Consider the following 26,679-nt stretch of genomic DNA (forward strand, 5'->3'; position numbering starts at 1 on the left):
CCCTTGGAAAAAAAATTTATCTGGGTCTACAAGAACATGCGAGTGTAAAAAAATGAAGATTTTGAATTTTCTCCTTCACTTTGCTGCTATTCCTGTGAAACACCTAAAGGGTTAACAAACTTTCTGAATGTTATTTTGTATACTTTGAGGGGTGTAGTTTTTATAATGGGGTAATTTGGGGGGTATTTCTAATATGAAGGCCCTTCAAATCCACTTAAAAACTTAACTTTTCCCTGAAAAATTTCCATTTTTAAAATTTCGTAAAAATGTGAAAATTGCTGCTGAACTTTGAAGCCCTCTGGTATCTTCCAAAAGTAAAAACATGTCCAAAGGGAGGAGAAGCCTTCCTTTATATGTCCTATCCCTTTTGCATCCACTTCTGGCTTTGGCAGTGGCAGATATCCAAAACTGCCAGAAAAAAGTGGAAACTTAGCCTAAAATAGACATATTGTATATGTGAATCAATATATAATTTATTTGAAATATCCATTTTTCTTACAAGCAGAGAGCTTCAAAGTTAGAAAAATGCAAAATTGTAAAATTTTTTATAACATTTTAGAATTTTTCACCAAGAAATGATGCAAGTATTGACAAAAATTGACCACTATGTTAAAGTAGAATATGTCACGAAAAAACTATCTCGGAATCAAATTCATAAGTAAAAGCTTCCCAGAGTTATTAATGCTTAAAGTGACAGTGGTCAGATGTGCAAAAAATGCTCTGGTCCTTAAGGTGAAAATGGGGGCAAACCTCCAGTTGTTGCAAAACTACAACTCCCAGCATGCCCTTTGGCTGTCCGTGCATGCTGGGGGTTGTAGTTATGCAACAGCTGGAGGCACACTGGTTGCAAAACACTGAGAGTTTATTACTGAACTCAGTGGTTGGCAACCAGTGTGCCTCCAGCTGTTCAAAACTACAACTCCCAGCATGTACGGTCTGTCAATGCATGTTGGGAGTTGTAGTTTTGCAACAGCTGGAGGCACACTGGTTGCAAAACACTGAGTTAGGTAAAAAAAACTGTTTCACAACCAGTGTGCCTTCAGTTGTTGCAAAACTACAACTCTCAGCATGCACTGACAGCCAAAGGGCATGCTGAGCGCTGTAGTTTTGCAACAGCTGGAGGCACACTACTACAGCTCCCAGCATGCCTTTGGCTGTCCATGCGTGGTGGGAGTTGTAGTTATGCAACAGCTGGAGGCACAATTTTTCATAACTACAACTCCCAGCATGCCCAGACAGCCAAAGGGTAATTTGGGAGTTGCAGTTGTGCCTCCATCTGTTGCAAAACTACAACTCCCAGCATGCCCTTTGGCTGTGCATGCTGGGAGTTGTTGCTAGGCAACAGCAGGAGGCTAACCGCGTTTACTTCCTGCTGTTAGATCCCTCCGCCGAAGATTGCCGGGACTGCCGCCGACGCTCTGGACTACCGCCACACCAGACCTCAGGCAAGCCTCCCCACACCCCCCACCGCCGATCACACCCTCCCTCCACCGCCGCCCAGCAGGACGAGTGATTGGTCAGCCGGTCTTGCCGTCTAATCATGCCGATCGTGAAGTGGCACAGGTGCCACTTCACTCCTGCTAGGCAAGGGTGATTGTTGCCGACTTGGGCTTCACCAATCACCTTTTTTTACCGGGTCAATGGTGACCCAATTGACCCGGAATCACCGGAAATCCCCGATAATGAGTTGATCGCCAACATGGGGGGGTGGGGGGGGGGGGGGTATGTCTCAGGACCGCCCCAGTCATTTGCACAGGATGCCTGCTGAATGATTTCAGCAGGCATCCCATTCCGGTCCCTGCCCAGTGTGCGGCGGGGACCAAAATTCCCACGGGCGTACAGGAACCAGGGAGCCAGGGCGTACCCGTATGCTCTAGGTCCTTAAGGGGTTAAGTGGCTAAAAAGGCTTTTGAAAAATAAAAGAAGCATTCAGATTAATTGCTTTAGGCAATTACATCACTCTTCATCTACCCAGGTTTTGATAAAACTCCTCCAATGACCCCAAACATACTTCCATATTTGTTGTAAAATTGCCTAAGAATAACAAAGGGAAAGTAAAGGGGTGGCCATACAAAAGTCCTGACCTCAAACCCATAAAAATTGTATGGGCAGAACTGTGAGTGTCATCAAGGAGGCCAGCAGTCTGACTTAGTTATACCAGTTGTGTCAGGGGGGATGGGCCAAAATCACAGCAATTTATTGTGAGAAGCTTGTCAAAGCCTCAAACACTTGACCCATTACTAATATGTTAATTTCTAAGCCACTGAAATGTGATAAAAGAAATCTCTAGTATTATTTTGACAATTGACATTCTTGAAGCATAGTAGTGATCTGAACTGACCGAAGAGAGAAAATGTGTACTAGGATTAAAAGTCAGAAATTGTAGAAAGCAGTGTGCAAAAGTTTATGTAAACTTATAACTTCAACTATTTATTCCTAGAATGGATTGGTGGACATTACCATTAATAAATGTGTAGATGGAGTTTAATGGTTCTTATAAAATCATGTCTACAACTCTGGCTATGTATATATATATATATATATATATATATATATATATATATATATATAGATCATTATTTCATAAAGCCATGGAAAAGCCTATGTAATGTCCCAGTACGACTGTTTGAGCTACAATCCTAATAAAGTTGTTGAGTGTAAAGGTTTTCTTGATGCACAAGTGTGTATAAGGTACCGGAGAGTTAATACAAATATGTTTATGTGCATGGCACCACTTTTATTGTGTGAAGGGTTAATATATTGCATTTACTGTGCACAGAAGAATTATGCTTTGATCAAATTATACTCCTAGCAGGAAGAGTCCACGGTTTTAGGTCCGGTGGGAAAACCGCATACGGAGAAAAAATGAGCTGATCGGAGTCAGCGTTACACTCCGGTCGGCTCTAGGGGCCGCATACGGCAGGGATAATGGAGCGCCCAGATTTAGCTCCCCCCAGCCGTATGCGGTCCCATATTGCCTAAAACGTGATGTGAACCCAGCCTAACATTTCCTAGCCCTGCAAATACTGAGAGTTCTAGTCAGCCACCAAAGTGCATATTTCCTAGCCCATGTTATTTCTAAGCCTACCTACACCTAGGCCCCATGAATCCTACCTGCCTACAATCAAGTGACTATTTCTCCTCCTGTTCACACTATGAGGATAATGTTCTACAAGATTATCTTCATTAGAAAGGAAAACACTGAACAAGTGCTCCTCTGAATTACACTAATCTCATCATTGGCCTATGGTCAGAGATAGTGCTGCTTGTCTGCCACATCACTAAGACTTACATAAATACACTTTTCTGTCATGTAGCACGATAACTGCTGAATGAGAAAGAGAAATCTACAATTTGCAACTTGCACCAGTGGGCCAACCAGTGAAAATCCTCATGAGTTGTTTCAGCAATTTTGGACTGAGAACTTGAGAACCAGAGAACATATTCATCTCTATTAGTCATTACATGTGAATGTTAAAGGGGTAGTCCAGTGGTGAAAAACTTATCCCCTATCCTAAGGATAGGGGATAAGTTTGAGATCGTGGGGGGTCCGACCGCTGGGGCCCCCTGCGATCACTCTGTACGGGGCCAGGCTCTCCGGCCAGATAGCGGGTGTCAACGCGCCCCCTCAATACATCTCTATGGCAGAGCCGGAGATTGCCGAAGGCAGCGCTTCGGCTCTGCCATAGAGTTGTATTAAGGGGGCGTGTTGGCCGCTGCTTTGTGCGGAGGTTGACACGCCCCCTTCCCGCGGGCTGTTGGGGCTCCGTACAGGAGATCACAGGGGGCCCCAGCGGTCAGATCCCCCGCGATCTCAAACTTATCCCCTATCCTTAGGATAGGGGATAAGTTGTTCACCACTGGACTACTCCTTTAAGATTTCTAAATTTAGTAAAGCTGCTATAAAAGCACATAATAAAAGGGTCAGTGACCAACTATCCATTCTCCTGCCTCCAAAGATGTAACATACCAAAGGATAGCAAAAGAGATAGTTGGGTCATAAAGAACACAGAGGACTACTACTCCCAACATAACCCTCCATCAATCCCTGAGGCTTCTACATGTAAATAAGCAGATTTTCATCTCTTTATCCACAGTCCCTATGATCAATGCTCTGGAATGGAATTACGGCATGTAAAACTTATTCCGCTGGATGTCCGGGCATGCCAGGAGTTGTAGTTTTGCAACATCTGGAGGTCCGCAGGTTGAAGACCACTGGTATAGGAAGTAATACTCGTGTGTCCCCGCCGCTCCTGACCCATCACCGCTCGTCACCGCTGCCCTGGATGTCGCCCTCCATCGCTGTCGCCGCGTCCCCGGGGTGTCCCAGGCGCTCCGGAACGTCTCTGCTGCCCGCTATCCTCGCTCTCTGTCACCGCCATCACGGCGCTATGCACGACAACGTAATGACGACGAAGGTGAGCGCCGGCCATGCAGGGGATCCCGGCACGGAGCAGTCATTCGCCGATCGGACACCGAGGAGGCAGGTAAGGTCCCTCCCGGTGTCCTGTAAGCTGTTCGGGACGCTGCGATTTCACCACGGCGGTCCCGAACAGCCCGACTGAACAGCCCGGGTTAGTGTCACTTTTGCCGCTTTGATCGCCGCCTCTGAAGGGTTAATACAGGGCATCCCTGCGATCGGTGATGTCCTGTATTAGCCGCGGGTCCCTGCTGTTGATGGCCGCAGGGACCACCGCGATAGGACAGGGTTTTAATGTGTATTTGCCGTATAAGACGCACCAACTTCCCCCCCCCCCCCCCCCAGTTTTGGGGAAGAAAAAGTGCGTCTTATACGGCGAAAAATACGGTATGTCTAGTAGAAGCCATAAATATTGGAATGTCATCTGACATGTAACTCCTGATTCTTTTGCTTTAAGAGTAAACATAATAGTGTTTATTCTTGGTATATATTCCCTTAAGCATTCTATAAATCTTTGGGCACTTTGCATACATTTATGTCGTCTTATATTTATTTTAGTGGGGAGTGGGGAGATTAATAAAGTAAATTCAAAAGAAGTTTATAAATCAAGTATAAATCAAGTACAATGTGTACAATGGGACTAAGGCAAAGACAAGGCAAGTATGCATAACCAGCATAGTCGATAGGCTTTATAAATACCAATAGGATGCTTATAATACAGATATGCAAGGCTATTACTACTTTAGCACTGTAAAATAAATAAACATTATTCTAGGGAGGCCTAGTATATAATCCATCAAATGAATGTGCAGTTTGGTATCACTATAAGCTTGACACCAGTTGGGAGACCTCCTATTCCAAAAAAAACCTTCTTTTCTTCCCTGCAGTCACCGCCAACTTCTTCATTTCTAGGCTGCATAAGTTTGCACATCCAGGAGTAAGAGATGTTACCAGCATGACCCTGCGGCCTAGAGACCTCAAGCCTAGGATGTGCTGAAATTCTGTGGCACCCCTGGTGGGTGCTTACGGAACCACAGTCCTATGTAAAAGAGGGGGGTCCTGCACTGGGGACCCCCCTCTATATAATGCTTGGATCTGATCCAAGCATTCTATTAGCATCCATTCATTTAACCAATAATGTAATCCATTTTCCTTGTAGAGGCTGCTGCAGAGTATATAAGAAACCAATAGCAAACTCCTCCAGTCAAAATGAATTGGTTCCATGGGGTCTCTCTCAATAGGGTCAGCTTTAGGAAATAGTGTGCCGTCATGCAACCTTTCAACTAGGACCCAATAAAGAGGCCCGCATAATGCTTCAGTATCTACAATACTATCAGAAATTCTCAGCTTGTGTTATACAATAGCCCCGTAACAATCCGTTCTTGTCAAGGGCTTAGTTTTTAGTATGAAAGCATATTTGCTGCGTCTTGTCAAGCAGAAACAGGCATAAATAAATAATTGTGAGCGTTGCTTTTTGCAGACATATGTCACATCTGTTGTGGGATTAGCGCGGTGAAACGCCTTTCCGTGAGACAGTATCTAGAGCAATTCATCAGAAACTGGGGATAAAAGCTTGCCATCTGATGGAGTGAGTAAAGGACTCCGCTGTTTGATCTAGTTCCAACTAACTGAATAAAAATCATATAGAACTGTCTAGTCAAAGGCCAACTGTGTGCATTGTTTTACTAAACTGCAGTTCAGGGACTTGTGTCAGGTTTCTAGGAACATCGCTGTCACAACCACTATACCTCATCGTTTGCTTCTAAAATACACCCCAGCTTGGGGGTCCGTAGAATATTTTGTTTTTACAGATGATATCAGAGTACAACTCTGCAGGGTTGGTTTATAGATAGTAAAAATCAGAACAAGGGTTGTATGAAATTCGAAAACAAGGCAGCTTTCCACCAGCGCCACTCTTGTTCATTGGCTGTCTTCGGTATTGCACTTACTTAACCCCTTAAGGACACAGGACATAAATGTACATCCTGGTGCGGTGGTACTTAATGCACCAGGATGTACATTTACATCCTGTACATGACTGCGAGCACCGAAGTCATGCGCGGCAGGTCCAGGCTGCTATGAGCAGCCAGGAACCCGCCGGTAATGGCGGACATGAGCGATCACGCTGATGTCTGCCATTAACCCCTCAGATTCCATGATCAATACAGATCACGGCATCTGCGGCAGTGCGGTCGGTAAAATAGATGATCGGATCGCCCGCGGTGCTGCCGTGGGGATCCGATCTTCCATAATGATAGATGGAGGTCCCCTCACCTGCCTCCATCCGTCTCCAGGGGTCTTCTGCTCTGGTCTGAGATCGAGCAGACCAGAGCAGAAGATCATCAATAATACTGATCAGTGCTATGACTATGCATAGCACTGAACAGTATTAGCAATCAAGTGATTGCTATAAATAATACCCTATGGGGACATAAAAAGTGTAAAAAAAAAAAAAAAGTTAACATTTTTGAAAAATCCCTTCCCCCAATAAAAATGTAAATTCTCCCATTGTCACATCATATTCCAAAAAAGCTGTATACACCTCAGCAGTCGAGGAATAGGAGGAGAATGGGACTGCAAGGTGCACAGTCTGAAGCCTGGAACTAAAGTTAAACTGAAACTAAAAGTCACACAAGATGTGAACCCCCCCTGGAGCTGCTCCTTTCTGCCTAGAAAGTAAGTGTGTGTGTGTGTGTGTGTGTGTGTGTGTCTTGAGCCTAATCACGTGTGTATACCTAACCATTATGTATGTAATGTGCATGTGTTTATATCTGTGCATTGTTTGTCTATGTATGAATTTATGTGTGTGTCCACAGTGTAGGGCACTACTTGGGTATATGGGGGCTCTCTTCAGGAGACTGGGAAAGGACACTATGACTTTATGGGGCCCCGAAATTCCTGATGGCGGCCCTGGTCATCAAACACACATAAATTAGCAGCTCACAGCGCTTGCAAAAGTTCTACTCTGGTGCATGACATGACGAAAAAGTTTGTGAATCAGAGAGAAGTTAGCCAATAAAACAAGTCCAGAACCCACCAGTCAAGGTCGATTAAAACTTGTGTGCACCTTTAAGAAAGACATGCAAAAGAGCAAACAATTTTCATAACAAACATCTTACTTGTATCAAAGTTCTGTGTTGGCACTTTCCTTAGGAGACTATGCAGTGCTATTTTGTCCAGTGAAATGTTGGACCTATTGCCAGAAAATGCACAGATCCCATAGGTCCATTGGGTGCAGTTAATGTTTGGCATACAGTGGATCCAACACTGATGCTAGGAACAGTACAGCTGGGCGATCCTCATGTAGGATCAGAAACTGTGGCCATTGTGAACAGCAGAGACACTAATGGGACGAGGCCTCACTTACCATGTACAATCTGAACAATCCTATGCTTCAGACTTTCACACCGATCTGGGAGGATTTAAAGGGGTACTCCACTGGCCAGCGTTTGGAGCTAAATGTTCCGAACGCTGTTTTCGCTCTGCAGAAGTCGGCCATGCCCCTCGTGATGTCACGACCGTGCCCCCTCAATGCAAGTCTATGGGAGGGGGTTGTGACTGTCGACACGCCCTCTCCCATAGACTTGCATTGAGGGGCGTGGTCATGACATAATGAGGGGTATGGCCGACCCCTGCCGAGCGAAAACAGCTTTCGGAACATTTCGTTCCGATCGGTGGCCAGTGGAGTACCCATTTAAGGGAATGTACTTACAGATACAGGAGGATAATATCTTATTTTTGACTCCTCTTCTGTCCCAATAAGGTTTTAGATCATCCTAAGGGAAGAGGCCACACATTGTTCACATCCCCCCAGAGGTGTAAGCAAAAATAGCAAGATGGAAAACAGCACTCAAAAGAGGGTATCCAAATAACGTGTGGTTTTATTCACCCATCAAGTACAAAGATGCAATATGTGACTATACCATAAGGTCTTTATCAAGCACACTGTAGAATTTCCATGGTGGACTGTGTTGAAAGGATGATTATGTTCACACTAAATAGTTCTGCCACTAAATGGCAATTTAGAGCTCAACTGAATGAGCTTAAAGGAGTATTGCGGATAATTTATTTATGTACTTTTTCCAAATCAACTAGTGACAGAAAGTTATACAGATTTTCATATAATTTCTATTAAATAATATCAAGCTTTTCCAGTGCTTTTCAGCTGCTGTAAGCCCTAAAGGAAGTTGTGTAGTTCTTTCTAGTCAGACACATTGATCTCTGCCTCCACCTTTGTCCATGTCAGGGACAAAACTTTCCAGAGTAGTAAAGGTTTGCTATGGAGATTTGCTTCTGCTCTGGACAGTCCCTGACACAGACAGAGGTGGCAGCAGCGAGAACCGTGTCTGACTGGATGGACTACATGACTTCTTCCAGAGTATACAGTACTGGAAGGATGTCACTTTTTTTTTTTTTAAAGGGTAGCTCCCACCATCCTATTTTTTTTTCTGCTAGCCTGTTCCCCCCCCCCCCTACGGCACTAGCCCGTTCACTACTCCCCCCCAACCCCCCCCGCCCCGCATACCCCGTTCCCTCATTACACTTGCAGTTACTGCAGAGTCCTGCAGCGGGCGTGCAGGGACAGCGACGGCAACGAGGCGGCGGCGATGTGCGGGAGGAGTGGCCTCCCAGCCAGTGGCCGGGGAGCCAATGCGCTCGCTCCCGCCTGTCTGATTGACAGGCAGGGAGCGAGTGCAGCCTAACTGAAAAAGGACTAATTGCCACTCCAAAATCAGTCCTTTTTCAGTGGCCGGTTTTTAAATGTAAATTAAACCTTTTTAATGAAAAAAAATAATAATAAAAGTATATTAGAGATATGTTGTAGTACATAAGTACTACAACATATCAAAAAATAAAGTTGGTGACAGTGCCCATTTAAATAGAAGTAATTTACCAATCTGAATAACTTTCTAGTACCAGTTGATTTGAAAACAGTTTTCTCTTCTTCGGAGTACCCCTTTAAACTATGTTAAATGTTTCCTGTGAGCAAACCATGTGGTGAGGCAATGTATTGCAAAAAAAAATAAAAAATCTCAGTAATTTTAATTACCGTATTTTTCGTCATATAAGACGCTCCGGCATATAAGACGCACCTAATTTTATAGGATAAAAATCTAGAAAAAAAAAGATTCTGAACCAAATACAATGTAAATTATAGGACAGTGATCTTCAACCTGCAGACCTCCAGATGTTGCAAAACTACAAAGGCTGGCTGTCCGGGCATGCTGGGAGTTGAAGTTTTGCAACATCTGGAGGTCCGCAGTTTTAAGACCACTGGAGGTATATAGGAGGTAATACTCACGTGTTCCCGCCACTCCGGACCCATCACAGCTGCCCTGGATGTCACCCTCCATCGCTGTCGCTGTGTCCCCGGGGTGTCCCCGTCTCTCCGGAACATCTCTGCTGCCCGGTAACCTCGCTCTCGTCGCCACCATCATGTCGCTACGCACGCCGATCCTATTGGATGACGGGATGGCGTGCACAACGACGTGATGACGACGAAGGAGAGCGCCATCCATGCAGGGGATCCCGGCACGGAGCAGACACTGAGGAGGCAGGTAAGGTCCCTCCCGGTGTCCTGTAAGCTGTTCGGGATGCCACGATTTCACCTCGGCCGTCCCGAACAGCCCGACTGAGCAGCCTGGTTAGTGTCACTTTCGCTTCAGATGCAGCGTTCAGCTTTGATCGTCGCGTCTGAAGGGTTAATACAGGGCATCACCGCAATTGGTGATGTCCTGTATTACCCGTGCGTACCAGCCGTTGATGGCCGCAGGGACCGCTGCGATAGGACAGGGTTTTAATGTGTATTTGCCATATATGACGCACCAGTTTTGGGGAAGAAAGAGTGCGTCTTATACAGCGAAAAATACGGTAGAACGTAATACAGAATTTCAAAGTGTTCAAATAGGAACAGTCCAACTGCAACAGAGATTGTTTGCTGCTTTACAGCTCTGGAGCTTTTGGTTTCATTCCAAGTAGGGCACCATCTGCATGACATTTACACTTGTGGGTTCACATGGATATCTTCCAGGTCCTTCTGATAAATACCAGCCTAGTAAATCCTAACATTTGAGGTGAGAATATTAGATTTGAAGATCAATGGGGCAGAATATGATCTGATCATACAAACTCCATGTCTTCCAATGTTATGTTACCATATCATTTTTTCCCCCCACTATGCAGAAAACCTTTCTTTCAATCTTTTTATTCCGTTTCAATTGTCTAAGCTGCTTCTTTGTTTTCATGTTTTTGCTTTTAGTTCATGAGGTCACATTTTAGCCAGCCCATCAATTACAGTGTCCAGAGGAAATGTATAATTAGTGCACTAGTAATGTCCCTGCCACGGTTCCAGATGAACTATAACCAAGCTGTGCCTGGCGCCCAAGTCACAGATGTGCCAGGATAATGGAGGATTGCAAATGAAAATTATTTATTGCCAGCCGTTTTCTTTTGACAAGCCGGTACATTTTCTGTGGGAATGGGAGCAAGTCTATAGGTCAGAAAAATGCACACTCACTTTGCTTTTTCCTCTTTGAATTGGCCTCATTTTACAGTAGTACATATTACTTGGAAATACATTGTTCCCTTTTAAACTGCTGCTGAGTTTGAAGAACTTTTCTATAAAAGGAAACAAAATGTAATAACATTTCTAGAAAATATAGGACAAGGTGTGCCCAAATTATTCTACCGGCATGTAAAATGTATGTGGAACATTTATTATAAAGAACAATCCTGGTTAAAAAGAGCTGTAGCGTAATAAATGGTAATTGTAAAGTACCTGGAAGGATTTAATGTATGGAAGCAATTAGCATTTATGTCTAAGAATAGCATAGAAGGCCAAAAAATCATTTCCTGAAATTCAGGACAATGGTGGTGCTGAGCAGAGGCTTCAAAATTTGTCCCTTGCACCTGTGTTCCCTAAAGTTTGGCATGACAACTAAAGGACAAAAGCCAAGGAGTCCAAGGCACCAGAGTATAGAAAATTCTATTACGATTCCAGATTCATATTAAAATTGGGCAATACAAAGCAACATTTTGCCCCAAAAAAGGGCATTTGTCAAACCAATGTTCTTACCTCTGATGCTGTAGACCCTTGGATCTTGAAGAAAGCATGGTTGGGTGGAAGACCATACCAAGTTAAGAGACTTCCAAGTGATGCGAGATACAAACTCTTTTGAAAGCTAAAAAGGATGTTCAAAAATGTAAAAATTAAACATTAATTTTATGCCAATTTTTGTATGTCTGATAGCTTACATGAAGCTTTATTTTACAGCTGTAACTATATCAGCTGTAAAAATAAGTTTATGGTAGTTGTTTGGGGCTATTTTACTTCTGAATAGTGTCAGCTATTTAATGCCTTTTTGAAGTATTTTGGCACATTTATATATGGGTAATATACTTGAGCATTACAAGCAAAGTGTGGCATAAAATGCCGATAAATCACTGGAAAAAAAAATGCTCCAAAAAGCACACCATAGAGCAGCATCAACAACAACAAAACTATATTGAACTAACCCGTCCGGACTCCAGCACTTATCCACCTTCTCTTCTGGCATTTGATGGCATCTTGGGTAGTCATGGGATGACTCTGCAATTTGCAGGACTGTTTAAAAGGTTATGTTTAACTATCAGCTGGGGAACACAGCGGGCCAATCAGCACCATCCTTTGTGTTCACGCCGCTCAGAAGCGGGATAATAATAATTTTATGTATTTAATGCCAACAGATTCTGCAGCACTTTACAATGTTATTTAAAGGGGTACTCCGGCGCTAAAGCATCTTATCCCCTATCCAAAGGATAGGGGATAAGATGCCTGATTGCGGGGGTCCCGCCGCTGGGGACCCCCGTGATCTTGCACGCAGCACCCCGTTAGAAGCAGTCCCCGGAGAGTGTGACAGCTGTCACTCCCCCTCCCATAGGCTTGCATTGAGGGGGCGGAGCGTGACATAACACGGGGGCAGAGCCGTGACATCACAATGCTCCGTCCCCGTGATCACCAGTAATCAGACCTGGAGCGAACACGCTCCGGGGACTGATTCTAACGGGGTGCTGCGTGCAAGATCACGGGGGTCCCCAGTGGCGGGACCCCCGCAATCAGGCATCTAATTCCCTATCCTTTGGATAGGGGATAAGATGTCTTAGCGCCGGAGGAGTACCCCTTTAAATCACTGCCTTACCCCCGTCATGTGCTGGTGTTTGTAACTTCCATCACCATCGTTTACTTCCCTGATTTGCTTTTAGAAATCTGACCTCTGCCTTTCTTGACTGTTCTTTTGCCTGCTGTCCTGCTCATAGTTGTTCTGTTGGGTTTGACCTTAGCCTGCCTGACCTTATTTGTGAATCTTTTTTATACTTTGCTGTCTTACCCATGGTTACATGCTTTTCTATTATTGTATCATTGTAATTGTATTGACCCACAGAATAATGAAAACATGCCATTTTGAAAACGAAACCTTCCAAAATTTGCAAAATTGCGGTTTTCTTTTCAATTTCCCCACACAAATAATATATTTTATGGGTTTTGCCATACATTGTATTGTAAAATGAGTAATGTCATTACAAAGAACAATTGGTCACGCAAAAAACAAGCCTACACATGGATCTATGGATGGAAATATAAAAGAGTTATGATTTTTAGAAGGCAAGGAAGAAAAAACAAAAATACAAAAATAAATTGGTCCCTAACCCCTTAACCCCTTAAGGACCAGGCCATTTTATACCTTAAGGACCGGAGCGTTTTTTGCAATTCTGACCACTGTCACTTTAAACATTAATAACTCTGGAATACTTTTAGTTATCATTCTGATTCCGAGATTGTTTTTTCGTGACATATTCTACTTTAACTTAGTGGTAAAATTTTATGGTAACTTGCATCCTTTCTTGGTGAAAAATCCCAAAATTTGATGAAAAAAATGAAAATTTTGCATTTTTCTAACTTTGAAGCTCTCTGCTTGTAAGGAAAATGGATATTCAAAATATATTTTTTTTGGGTTCACATATACAATATGTCTACTTTATGTTTGCATCATAAAATTTATGAGTTTTTACTTTTGGAAGACACCAGAGGGCTTCAAAGTTCAGTAGCAATTTTGAAATTTTTCACAAAATTTTCAAACTCACTATTTTTCAGGGACCAGTTCAGTTTTGAAGTGGATTTGAAGGGTCTTCATATTAGAAATACCCCATAAAAGACCCCATTATAAAAACTACACCCCCTAAAGTATTCAAAAAAACATTCAGTAAGTGTATTAACCCTTTAGGTGTTTCACAGGAATAGCAGCAAAGTGAAGGAGAAAATTCAAAATCTTCATTTTTTACACTCGCATGTTCTTGTAGACCCAATTTTTGAATTTTTGCAAGGGATAAAAAGGAGAAAATTTTTACTTGTATTTGAAACCCAATTTCTCTCGAGTAAGTACATACCTCATATGTCTATGTTAATTGTTCAGCGGGCGCAGTAGAGGGCTCAGAAGGGAAGGAGCGACAAATGGTTTTTGGGGGGCATGCCGCATTTAGGAAGCCCCTATGGTGCCAGGACAGCAAAAAAAAAACACATGGCATACCATTTTGGAAACTAGACCCCTCAGGGAACGTAACAAGGGGTAAAGTGAACCTTAATACCCCACAGGTGATTCACGACTTTTGCATATGTAAAAAAAATATATATTTTTTTTACCTAAAATGCTTGGTTTCCCAAAAATTTTACATTTTTAAAAAGGGTAATAGCAGAAAATACCCCCCAAAATTTGAAGCCCAATTTCTCCCGATACAGAAAACACCTCGCATGGGGGTGAAAAGTGCTCTGCTGGTGCACTACAGGTCTCAGAAGAGAAGGAGTCACATTTGGCTTTTTGAAAGCAAATTTTGCTCTGGGGGCATGCCGCATTTAGGAAGCCCCTATGGTGCCAGAACAGCAAAAAAAAAACACATGGCATACTATTTTGGAAACTAGACCCCTCGGGGAACGTAACAAGGGGTAACGTGAACCTTAATGCCCTACAGGTGTTTCACGACTTTTACATATGTAAAAAAAAAAAATTATTTTTTACCTAAAATGCTTGTTTTCCCAAAATGTTTACATTTTTAAAAAGGGTAATAGCGGAAAATACCCCCCAAAATTTGAAGCCCAATTTCTCCCGATTCAGAAAACACCCGATATGGGGGTGAAAAGTGCTCTGCTGGCGCACTACAGGTCTCAGAAGAGAAGGAGTAACATTTGGCTTTTTGAAAGCAAATTTTGCTCTGGGGGCATGCCGCATTTAGGAAGCCCCTATGGTGCCAGAACAGCAAAAAAAAAACACATGGCATACCATTTTGGAAACTAGACCCCTCGGGGAACGTAACAAGGGGTAATGTGAACCTTAATACCCTACAGGTGTTTCACGACTTTTGCATATGTAAAAAAATATATATTTTTTTTACCTAAAATGCTTGGTTTCCCAAAATTTTTACAATTTTAAAAAGGGTAATAGCAGAAAATACCCCCCAAAATTTGAAGCCCAATTTCTCCCGATTCAGAAAACACCCCATATGGGTGTGAAAAGTGCTCTGCTGGCGCACTACAGGTCTCAGAAGAGAAGGAGTCACATTTGGCTTTTTGAAAGCGAATTTTGCTCTGGGGGCATGCCGCATTTAGGAAGCCCCTATGGTGCCAGGACAGCAAAACAAAATCACATGGCATACCATTTTGGAAACTAGACCCCTCGGGGAACGTAACAAGGGGAAATTTGAACCTTAATACCCTACAGGTGTTTCACGACTTTTGCATATGTAAAAAAATATATTTTTTTTTACCTAAAATGCTTGTTTTCCCCAAAATTTTACATTTTTAAAAGGGTAATAGCAGAAAATACCCCCCAAAATTTGAAGCCCAATTTCTCCCGAGTACGGCGATACCCCATATGTGGCCCTAAACTGTTGCCTTGAAATACGACAGGGCTCCAAAGTGAGAGCGCCATGCGCATTTGAGGCCTAAATTAGGGACTTGCATAGGGGTGGACATAGGGGTATTCTACGCCAGTGATTCCCAAACAGGGTGCCTCCAGCTGTTGTAAAACTCCCAGCATGCCTGGACAGTCAACGGCTATCTGGCAATACTGGGAGTAGTTGTTTTGCAACAGCTGGAGGCTCCGTTTTGGAAACAGTGGCGTATCGGACGTTTTTCATTTTTATTGGGGAGGGGGGTTGTATAGGGGTATGTGTATATGTAGTGTTTTTTACTTTTTATTTTATTTTGTGTTAGTGTAGTGTAGTGTTTTTAGGGTACAGTCGCACGGGCAGGGGGTTCACAGTAGTTTCTCGCTGGCAGTTTGAGCTACGGCAGAAAATTTGACGCAGCTCAAACTTGCAGCCGGATACTTACTGTAATCCTCCGACCATGTGAGTGTACCCTGTACGTTCACATTGGGGGGGGGAACATCCAGCTGTTGCAAAACTATAAACTCCCAGCATGTACGGTCTATCAGTGCATGCTGGGAGTTGTAGTTTTGCAACCGTTGGAGGCTCCGTTTTGGAAACAGTGGCGTACCAGACGTTTTTCATTTTTATTGGGGAGGGGAGGGGGGTTGTATAGGGGTATGTGTATACGTAGTGTTTTTTACTTTTTATTTTATTGTGTGTTAGTGTAGTGTAGTGTTTTTAGGGTACAGTCACACGGGCGGGGGGTTCACAGTAGTTTCTCCCTGGCAGTTTGAGCTGCGGCAGAAATTTTGCCGCACCTCAAACTTGCAGCCGGATACTAACTGTAATCCTTCGCCCATGTGAGTGTACCCTGTACGTTCACATTGGGGGGGGAACATCCAGCTGTTGCAAAACTACTACTCCCAGCATGTACGGTCTATCAGTGCATGCTGGGAGTTGTAGTTTTGCAACAGCTGGAGGCACACTGGTTGTGAAACACCGAGTTTGGTAACAAACTCAGTGTTTTGCAACCAGTGTGCCTTCAGCTGTTGCAAAAGCTACAACCCCCAGCATGTACGGACAGCGGAAGGGCATGCTGGGTGTTGTAGTTATGCAACAGCTGGAGGCATACTACTTTGGCTGGGGATGCTGGGGATTGTAGTTATGCAACAGCTGGAGACACACTGGTTTACTACTTAACTCAGTGTGCCTTCAGCTGTTGCAAAACTACAACTCTCAGCAGTCACCGACAGCCAACGGGCATGCTGGGAGTTGTAGTTATGCAACCACCAGATGCACCACTACAACTCCCAGCATGCACTTTAGCTGATTGTGCAAGCTGGGAGTTGTAGTTACACAACAGCTGAAGGTACACTTTTCCATAGAAAGAATGTGCCTCCAGCTGTTGCAAAACTACAAGTCCCAGCATGCCCATAAGGGCATGCTGGGAGTTGTGGTGGTCTGCCTCCTGCTGTTGCATAACTACAGCTCCCAGCATACCCTTTTTGCATGCTGGGAGCTGTTGCTAAGCAACAGCAGGAGGCTGTCACTCACCTCCAACGATCCTCGCCGCACAGGTCAGTCCCTCGTCGTCTCCGCCGCCGCCGCTGCTCCTGGGGCCCCGATCCCAACAGGGGCGCCGGGGATCGGGGTCCCCAGCACCCGGGGTGCACGTCCCGCACCCGCTCACGTCCTCCGGAAGAGGGGCGGAGCGGGTTGCGGGAGTGACACCCGCAGCAGGCGCCCTGATTGGTCGGCCGGTAATCCGGCCGACGAATCAGGGCGATCGTGAGGTGGCACCAGTGCCACCTCACCCCTGCTGGCTCTGGCTGATCGGGGCCGTCTCTGACGGCCCCGATCAGCCAATAATTCCGGGTCACCGGGTCACTGGAGACCCGATTGACCCGGAATCCGCCGCAGATCGCTGGACTGAATTGTCCAGCGATCTGTGGCCATCGCCGACATGGGGGGTCATAATGACCCCCCTGGGCGATATGCCCCGATGCCTGCTGAACAATTTCAGCAGGCATCGGGGACCGGCTCCGCTCCAGATGGTTGCGGGGGGCCGGTAAAACACATGACGTTCTCATACGTCATGTGTCCTTAAGGACTCGGAAATGGAGACGTATGAGAACGTCATGTGTCCTTAAGGGGTTAAGGACCCGGGGTTTTTCCGTTTTTGCATTTTCGTTTTTTCCTCATTACCTTTAAAAAATCATAACTCTTTCTATTTTTCACCTAAAAATCCATATGATGGCTTATTTTTTGCACCACCAATTCTCAGTCATTTTACCCAAAAATCTACGGTAAAATGGAAAAAAAATCATTGTGAGACAAAATTGAAAAAAGCAAAACGCCATTTTGCAAATTTTGGGGGCTTCCGTTTCTACACAGTACATTTTTCAGTAAAAATGACACCTTATCTTTATTCTATATGTCCATACGATTAAAATGATATCCTACTTATATAGGTTTGATTTTGTCGTACTTCTGGAAAAAATCATAACTACATGCAGGAAAATGTATACGTTTAAAATTTTCATCTTCTGACCCCTATAACTTTTTTATTTTTCTGCATATGGGACGGTATGAGGGCTAATTTTTTTGCGCCGTGATCTGAAGTTTTTAGCGGTACCATTTTTGTATTGATAGGACTTATTGATCGCTTTTCATTCATTTTTTCATTATATGAAAAGTGACCAAAAATTCATTATTTTGGACTTTGGAATTTTTTTGCGCATGCGCCATTTACTGTGCGGTTTAATTAACTATATATTTTTATAATTTGGACATTATTTGGCGATACCACATATGTTTATTTTTATTTACACTGTTTTTTTTTATGGGAAAAGGGGGGTGATTAAAACTTTTATTAGGGAAGGGGTTAAATGATCTTTATTCACTTTTTTTTCACTTTTTTTTGCAGTGTTATAGCTCCCATAGGGACCAATAACACTGCACACACTGATCTTTTACATTGTTCAATGCTTTCCCATAGGAAAGCATTGATCAATGATTCTGCCGCTTGACTGCTCATGCCTGGATCTGGATTCGGCGATCGGACACCAGGAGGCAAGGTAGGAGACCCTCCTCGTGTCCTGCAGCTGTTCGGGATGCCGCAATTTCGCCCCGGCGATCCGGAACAGCTCCCTGAGCTAACCGGCATGGTTTCACTTTCACTTTAGATGCGGCGTTCAACTTTGAACGCCGCGTCTAAAGAGTTAATAGCGCACCGCACTGCGATCAGTGCCGCGCGCTATTAGCCACGGGTCCCGGTTGTTAGAGGCCGGGCCCGACCCGCGTTATAGATCGGGAGCGGACTCATGACGTACCGTTACGTCATGGGTCCTTAAGGGGTTAAGGTCAAAATGTGCTTGGTCCTTAAGAGGTTAATATAATACTACCACACACTGTGCCCTCTGAATATAACACTTCCACACATTGTTCCATCTGAATGCAATACTACCACACACTGGGCCTTCTTAATATAATACTACCACACACTGCTCCATCTGGATATAATACTACCATACACTGTGCCCTCTGAATACTACCACACACTGCTCCATCTGAATATAATACTATCACACACTACGCCCCCTGAATATAATACTACCTCACATTGTGCCCTCTGAATATAATACTACCACACACTGTACCCTCTGAATATAATACTACCACACACAATACCCTCTGAATATAATATTACCACACACTGGGCCCTCTGATTATAAACTTGCCAAACAGTGCACCCTCTGAATACAATACTGCAACATACTGTAGCCCATATAAACTGTGCCACCCCATAAATTCCTAATAAAAAAATAAAAACAAACACTAGTGCTCCCTCCATATGTGCCTTCATATTATATCTCCATATTAAATACTATGCCTCCCTACCTCAAGCTTCATTTTATATACTGTGCCTCAGGTCAGTATTCCCCCATTACTGTGCCTCCTGCCTCGTGTCAGCATCTCAAACACCCCCCACCATTATTTTGCCTCATGTTAACATTATAACCCCTCAACCCATGCCCCATGTCCCCCCACACACCCAAACATTACTGTGCCTCATGTCCCCTCACTCAAGCCCCCAAATGTCTTTAACTATATGCACCATACACATACAGCTCTATATATGCACAGCTCTGCTACATGCACTCTCTACATGAACTGCACCCACACACAGCTCTGCTACATGCACTGCACACACACTCACACAGCTTTCCACATGCACTACACACAGACAGCTTTGCTACATGCACTGCACACACACAGCTTTGCTACATGCACTGCACACACACAGCTTTGCTACATTCACTGCACACACACAGCTTTGCTACATTCACTGCACACACACTGCTCTCTACATGCACTGCACACACACTGCTCTCTACATGCACTGCACACACACTGCTCTCTACATGCACTGCACACACACTGCTCTCTACATGCACTGCACACACACTGCTCTCAACATGCACTGCACATACAGCTCTCTACATGCACTGCATACACACAGCGCTCTACATGCAATGCACACACAGCGCTCTACATGCACTGTACACACACAGCTCTCTACATGCACTGCCACACAGCTCTGCAATATGCCCCAAACACACCCAACTCTCTACATGCCCTGCACACCCAGCTCTCTACATACACTGCACACACACAGCTCTCTACATGCACTGTACACCCACAGCTCTGCTATATGCTCAGCACACACACAGCTCTCCACATGCACACTCTATTCACAGTAGTCAATTCCTGTACACTGGGCCCTTCCTAGGAACTTCTCACTCTCCTTGCACAGAACCACAGGATACTCAGCCTGACTCCTCCCCCACATGTGACTGATCACATGTTCATAGGTCATGGAAGGTCCTTTAGCACAGCAACCTCATGGAGCTGTTCCTGCTGCTCTGTGTCTTTGATACAGGGCTGTCAGTTGGAGAGCTCCCAGGTCAGCAGGGGCAGGAGGGCATAGATGTAAGTGTGAGTATTCATTTCTATGGGGATGATTGTGCAGGGTGGGATAGCTCCTGGGTCAGTAAGGGTGGCACCCCACCAGGAGGTCAGAATATGGAGGAAAAAAGTGGAGGTAGTGTCGGGTGCTGTGTAGGTCTTTAGCCGGTGTAGGTGGGTACACAGGTGGGGGTAGCGTATCCCTTGCCGGTGATGGTAGCTTGGTATGCAGGCCAGCAGCGTGTGGACGGAGCCCAGAGGAGAGTCCGAAGAGTAATGCAGAAGTATAGGAAAAAAGCTGCGATGGTGCTCCCAAGGAAGTAACCTGAAGTCGTCGGTATTGATGAAGAATAAATAATTTATTTACAGCATACAGCAACCACCTGCAATTGAGAAAGGGAGCTGTGACTCCCGAAACGCGTCTTGCTTTATTTATTTATTATTTTCTTATGCTGTAAATAAATTTATTCTTCATCAATACCGACGACTTCGGGTTACTTCCTTGGGAGCGCCATCGCAGCTTTTTTCCTATACTTCTGCCCACCAGGAGGTGTCACCCGGTGACTCCGCACCCCTCGCACCCAAGTAGTAACGCCACTGCTGCATTCTTCCCTGCCTGATGTGACAGAAACAAACAAAAATAAACTTGAAATTTGATGCATATTGTTTGCCTCAAAATACTCTGGGAGAACATATCTTTACAGCCCTATGCATGCTGTATGTCAAGAGTGTAACATTTGTATTTGTAAGCTCACGTAAGGCCCAACAGTATATTCTCACAAACAGGGTCTGAGTAGATTATAAAAATTTAAAAAAAGCAAATGCACAACTATCATGACCCTTCAAGTAATCTGCCATGCTCGTGAAGTAGAGCATTACATGTTCATATATTGCCAGATTTGTGTGAGATTTGTGATAATGTCTAGCCTTGAACCTCATGGAAAAAAAAGCATATCTATGCGGACAGATAAAATGCATTTCTGTGTCCTTCTTTCGTGTTAACAAGAGTAGCACACAGTGGGGGAGATTTATCAAAGGATTTAGACTGGTTTTTCCTGTCTAAATATGTCCCACAGAAAGTTGCAGTCTAAATATGTGCGACTTTTCTGCGACTTTTGCTTTAGAGGATTTTTAGAACATGATGCATTCTAGTTTATTGTAGACAGAAAAATGCATTGGTGCTGAATTTATCAAAAGCGACTTTTCAGCGACAAGTCGCATCGGCTGAAAGTACGCCGAAATGTCAGACCATGTTGGAGCAGGTTTAAATACAGTCTAAAGCATAGATCCCAAAGTCTGTGCGCAGAATTTATCAAGAGCCGTGCGACTTTTGATAAATTAGGCACACAATAGACCAGCCTAACCCTCTGTAGTTTGGTCTATATTGATGCAGGAAATAGACAACTTTGGTAAATCTCCCCCAATGTGTTTTGGAAACATATTCCTTCATCATAGCATCTTGGTGGTTCTGATACTGGTGGTGTAGTTTATAAGTTTATACATCTATACCACTGTCACTTCTCTACTTTCAGGTGTCAAAGTTTGGAAGTTCTGAGTTTACATTCTGTTATAAGAAGCAGAAAAGGAGAAATCAGATGAGGGGAGCTGCTTTATTGCTGTCCTTTGGTGTAAAGTTGCAAAACAGCCTAATTTGCGTATCAATTAAATACATATCACAGAAAAACGATGCACCATAGTGCCATATTAAAAGGGGTATATCGGCTTTATATATCTTATCCCCTATCCAAAGGATGAGGGATAAGATGTATGATCACCGGGGTCCCGCTGCTGATGACCCCTGCTATCTTGGTGCAGCCCCCTGAATTCTGTGCTGGGCGCCGCCTCCCAGACGGGGATGTAACATCACGGCCACACCCCCTAGTGACATCACATCACGCCCCTCCATTCATGTCTATGGGAGGGGGCATGATGGTCGTCCCCTCCCATAGACATGAATGGAGGGGCGTGGCGTGATGGCGTGGCAGCACCTGGCGTGGCAGTGCCTAGTGTGAGGTGCAAAACTGCACCCCATGCAATTTTGTAGGGAAGGCGGAGCTGTGCAGGATGCAGTTCTGCACCTCCCTCCCCAGCTTCTGGACGTAGATTTTGACAGCTGGGAAAATCTACATCCAGGGGGCTGTGTGAGCGGAACTGTGCACTTCCTTGATTACAAGAGGTATCCCCACAGCCCCCTGGACGTTGATTTTCACAGCTGTCAAAATCTACATCCAAGAGCAGGGCTGTGAGAATCTAGGTCCCTCCTACTGAGGGAGGGGCAAGGAGGGGACTGTGTATAGGGCTGAGAGAGGTGCATAACTGCGTCCTGCACAGCTCTTCTTTCCCCCTCCCCTCGCTGTATATTCGGAAATCTCCGGACGGCTGAGGGGAGGGGTCGACGCAAAATTGCATGTGGCGCAGTTTTGCACCTCACACTGGCACAGAATGCCGGGGGGTGCACTGAGATTGCGGGGGTCCCCAGCGGCAGGACCCCTGCGATCATACATCTTTCTCCCTTATCCTTTGCATAGGGGATAAGATGTATAAAGTCGGAGTACCCCTTTAATGGTACTATAATCCTTGGTTAAATGTGTGCCCAAGAATGCCCTATCCTGCTGATAGATTCCCTTTAAATTTGGCAAGTAAAGTATTTGGCATCTTAATATTCTATTTCATGATCCAATGTAATTTCTTTTTTTCGGTGTGGAGCACTGTTGTCTAATATCCACATTAGAGTCCTCCTCAGTTTGAGACTATTTTCTATATGCATGTCACTTTCTTGCTCTCACCTCACGTCTGCATGTTTAGAATAAAAATATTTCACTTATCAGACCCTTGCGGACAATACATTACAGCAGTTCTGAGCAGCATCTCCAGATATTTGCAACAAGTCAGGAAGGACAAGCATTATGGAGCTGATGTTGGAACAATTGTTGGGTTATTTCTCAGATCTGCAGAATGTATAAACTCCAGTGGCACCATATTAAATGGCATTAGTCTAACTTCACAACAGAAGCTTAGCTTTATTATCCAGTGCATAATTTTAAATTGGATGTATTTTATCCTCGGAGAGAGATTGAGTGCTAAAAGCATCTCCTGAATAGTTGTATACATTGTACTTGGTGTTATTACGTGAGATGACACATCGTTGCTTTATATTGATTAGGACAACTATAAGAGGCCATTAGCAGAAATAAACATCACTTCAGATCACAGTGCGGTGATCACATGGCTCATAGATGCCATAAAATGAAAAAAGGTCTTGTATTGTTCAAACATTTTATCACATAAAGGACAAATAGCTTTCAAAATAACACATCAGATAATAGAAACACAGGATTTTATTATGAAAATACATGAATATATATATATATATATATATATATATTTTATTATTATTTTTTTATTTCATGATTGGGAATATTGCAGCTGTGGCCCATGTACAATTTTTATGTGTGACCTCAGAACAAAGCTTCATAATGCTCACACTGAACTTGTAAGGCTCTGCATTATTCTATCCTGTAAGAAAGGAAACCTTATAATTGTTGTCCAGAGAAGTATTTTTATTTTAATTGCACTCAGGGTGGATAAAATATGTATAAAAAATTTTCTTATTTGTTAATAAAAAAAAACGTATCTGCTACCAATTCGTTGTCAGTTCTGCTCAGTTCCCCCTCTCCACACCTGATGGCGTACTTTATGACTTAATCACTAACTGGGAAATGACTACCTTTGTAATGGGGGGACTGCTTGTTTACATAGGGGGGGTTTCCTGCCTGGTAGCTACCAGTCTATTGATTGGTCTTCCTGCTTACTAGGGGGAATTCCTTCCTACTGGGGGCTAGCTGCATAATGAGGAAACTACCTACCTATGGATGTACCTACCTAATGGGGTAGCTACTGAACTGCTGTGAAAAAGAAAAGAAAGGAGCCTAAGATTATTTTCTGGCACATTCGGTAGAAAAGAGTCATGGCTAGAAGAAGTCGAAATGACTGTTTGGAGAAGAAAAAGGAAAGAGAACAGCTCCAAAAAGATGTTACCTGTAAGTCATTGCTGGAAGCTGTCTCAATTTCAGACCGTGTATAGGCTAACGACCTGACAAGTATATCTTGCACCCCCGTGTCACCACACTTGTGCATCGACTGATCACATAATTCTGGAGACGAGAATGGTAAAAGCGAAGGGCCATGTGAACGATCCTGCGATTGTTCTTGAAGCCCAGTCTCCTATATAGCTGAGCCATGGAAAGGCTCAGCCAGTCTAAAAATACCATAACTATGACATCTTCTGGGGATATGTATTACAATATGGATAAAAAACACATGGATACACCTAGTATTATACAGTTGATACAATATTAAACACAAGTATGAAGTGTGAGAGGATAATGGAATGAACATGGAGGCAACACATAATGCATCACTATCACCTTAATGTATCACCAGATCAGTCTTTTTTACATGATACCTTCAAATAAAATGGATTATTAGCAAGTGACAGAGATGACATCTACCAGGGATAAAATTATAGGAAGCACAAAAGTTGTGATAACACCTAAATAAGTAGATCAGCACTAGAAATGATGCAGGACAAGGGCGATCCCCAGCATAAAAATGCATACAATGGAGGATGCCTGCAGCGGACTACAAGTGCCACAATAGAATCCAACACCAGATAAATGGTGTAGATGTGTAACAATTGGAATAATACATTACAGGAATATGGGTGCACTACTGTGGTAGATGTATACAATGACATTGGCTATCCCTCAACACTGATGTTAAAATTGAGACATTCGCCAGTGTAACCTTATATGAAGGACACACCAGAGCCCGCACACCAACGCCAAGGTTTCTCAAAATGGCGCGGGACCTACGCTAATCCTACCTGTGCGTGATAAGCAAAACAGGGGCCAGTGGGCAATTACGGCAGCATTCGGTCGACTCCCAACCTCCTTCCAGATACCCTCCGGCGTGACTGAGCACACATGTAATGGGAGGAAGGAGGCAGGTTGCAAGCCCCACCTGAGTTGGCTAATATGGGTGCATGGCCTCACAGGTGAAGATATTCAAGGCGTATTCATTTTGGAGTTTACACACCTCCATGTATAACATTTTAACGCACAGGTAGGATTAGCGTAGGTCCCGCGCCATTTTAAGAAGCCTTGGTGTTGGTGTGCGGGATCTGGTTTGTCCTTCATATAAGGATACACTGGCGAATGTCTCAATTTTAACATCAGTGTTGAGGGATAGCCAATGTCATTGTATAGATCTACCACAGTAGTGCACCCATATTCCTGTAATGTATTATCCCAATTGTTACACATCGACACCGTTTATCTGGTGTTGGATTCTATTGTGGCACTTGTAGTCCGCTGCAGGCATCCTCCATTGTATGCATTTTTATGCTGGGGATCGCCCTTAGCAACGGACTACAAGTCAGGATCTGCTTTCCCAGTATAAATGCACAACCGCATTTGGGGTTGAGCACCTCCAGCCATTTGAGACCACATTTTTTGTTGTTTGCACAAGGACGTAAAGTCTTGTGCTGTGAGAAAAATCTGCACAAAGTGTCATCCACAAGTCTCAGAATAGATGGGATCATAAGAATAGGACTGAGTATTGGAAACCACATTATAATTATTTGTGCTGCAGCCCACACCTTCTTACTATATAGATAGCGAGTACATCTTTGCGGATGTTCACCTATTACCCAGTGTGTTCTGTCTTCCTACACGTTCACACAGTGTGTAATCTGACATTCAGCATAAACCATCCCCGCCTTCCAAATAAGAAGACTGTTCTTTGTAGTTCAAAAGGTTTGTTGGTCAACAGGTTGTAAAAAGTGGTAAAACTATAAGAATACAAACAATATGTATAAGTATATGTATAACAACGGCATGTATCATACATTACATAACAGTGAAACACATTGCAAAATGGCTGCCTATACATAGGATTGCATGGCTAGCTAACAGTCTCACATCTACACAGTTAACTCCCTGAGTAGTAATACAAATATCTAAACAGCTCTGGCTTCCATAATGCCCTAGTAACAGAGGCAAGTGACTCACCAGATATGCTGTTACACAGATGGTGGAGTTTTAGAAGGGAGAGATGTAGATCAGCTCTGGTCTTGTGTCCAGGAGACTAAGGACTGCCTTTTCTTCTTCCCAGAATGCCTTGCAACAACCCACAATGCATAGCATCACCCATGAGGCAGAATTCTTATAACAAGAAAAACAAGGTGTAATACAACTTAACACCACTAGATGGTGGTATAACCACACTTATGAACTCTCAGATCTAGTGGCGGGCAGAAAGCAGATTGTAAATGCTTCTCAAACCTTCTAGGTAGAACACCGTGTATGCTAGAGATGATGAATGGATTTTCC

The sequence above is a fragment of the Hyla sarda genome, chromosome 6 (genome assembly GCF_029499605.1).
Source record: "Hyla sarda isolate aHylSar1 chromosome 6, aHylSar1.hap1, whole genome shotgun sequence".
Lineage (NCBI taxonomy): Eukaryota > Metazoa > Chordata > Amphibia > Anura > Hylidae > Hyla > Hyla sarda.